We start from the raw sequence: 1989 nt of genomic DNA, 5'->3' as shown, positions 1-1989 counted from the left end.
TGTCTTAGTTGGTGAGTATAGTAAATTGTCGGAATATATATCAATGGCCATGTTCGCTGGTACTTTTTTTTAGCGCAGGCGCGTTTAATTTTAATCTGCGCATGCTCAAAAAAAAGATGGCTATTATTTATTTATTTATTTATTTACTCACAATGTGTCATATCTGACTTCAAAATCAACCTATAATATTATTAGCTTAAAAATATTAATAAAAATATATCTGCTGAATCGCATTTCGTGAAGAGTATCGGTACAGATAAATCTGGTATGCAATTTACCCGATTGTATTTTTTCTTGTGTTCATATTGAAATTCAAATAAGATATTAATCACTAGACTCGGGACCCAAATAAATTCTCTTTGTTATGATGATGATTATCATGATGATCTATAAATTCTCTTTACGAAATGCAATTCAGCAAACATGTTTTTATTAATATTTTGAAACTAATATTATTATAGGTTAATTTTGTAGTCAGATATGAAACATTATGAGTAAACAGACAAATGAGTGGATGTCTATCACACAGATCCCAATGAGGCAAATGTATTGATGATCTAGATCTCGAATGTCCAGATTCCCGATAATACAGATTTACTTTCTTACTTATTTACTGTCCTTAAATCTTCAAAAAGAAAATGTTGGATTCAAGAATTTCTAAGAATTCCTATAGAAAGTCTTTAGGAAATCAGGGCTTGTTACTGTCTAAGAAAATCCATAGAAAATCAATTCTTGTCACCCTTATAAAAGAAACAATTTAAAACAATGAGAAAAAAAAATTTTTAATATTTTTTAATGCTTTTGAGAACTTTGAATACTTTTTAATCACCCTTCTGACAGGCATTTAACATTGCAAATCGTTTCGAATCGTTTCTTTCAATCAGGGCAGTGTGTGAGAAAATCCATGGAAAATTTATAGATCATCATGATAATTATCATCATAACAAAGAGAATTTATTTGGTTCCCGAGTCTAGTGAATAATATCTTATTTGGGTTTCAATATGAACACAAGAAAAAATACAATCGGGTAAACTGTATACCAGATTTATCTGTACCGATACTCTTCACGAAATGCGATTCAGCAGATATATTTTTATTAATATTTTTGCTAATAATATTATAGGTTGATTTTGAAGTCAGATATGACACATTGTGAGTAAATAAATAAATAAATAAATAATAGCCATCTTTTTTTTGAGCATGCGCAGATTAAAATTAAACGCGCCTGCGCTAAAAAAAAGTGCCAGCGAACACGGCCAATATCTCAAACCAAGAAATTTGTTTGCGTTTGCGTGGCAGAAGAATATTTACTCTCAGCTGGAGAAAACTACATTATCGACTAAAGACAACGGCCTATTGAAATGAAGAAATTTTAATTTTGATTTAAGTAAATTATATTCTTAATTTAATAAAATAACTTTTCTTGAATCATGTGAATATTTACTTGACCGAAGACATAAAATTCTCCCATTTAATACAAATATCTTCTTAAAAGAACATAATTCCTTTCTTTATTAAAGAAATAATATTTTGAAATAATGATTTTTTTTCTCAACTGAAAAAAAGTGTAGTCTCGATTCAAGAAAATAAATGACTCTAATTAAAAAAAAATATTCTTGCTGTAAAAAACAATTTTTTGCGCCAAGATATCCTTTTTTTCTGTGTAGTTAAATTTAAATCAGTTTAAATTTTCTACAAAAATGGATCTTGGGCTTATTTGTACAATACTTCAGTACAGAGATATAAAATTCCAAACTTAAAATTTTTTTTTCCCGTGTCATTTAAATGGGAAATAGAAAATCACAATCAGAGAGTACTTCATATTTTTACTAAAATTTCTCTGCATGTATACCTTTATTATAAGTGTTAAAATTCTGAATCGGAGTGAATGCGAATTGAAAAAAAACCCGTATTCAGTTCCGATTGTTTACCAGTGTGTGCATAAAATTTCTGTATTTATTTAACTTGTTAGCGGCCTAAATCAAATA

This window comes from Microplitis demolitor, chromosome 9 (assembly GCF_026212275.2).
Source record: "Microplitis demolitor isolate Queensland-Clemson2020A chromosome 9, iyMicDemo2.1a, whole genome shotgun sequence".
NCBI lineage: Eukaryota > Metazoa > Arthropoda > Insecta > Hymenoptera > Braconidae > Microplitis > Microplitis demolitor.
Note: the sequence above shows the minus strand (reverse complement) of the source record.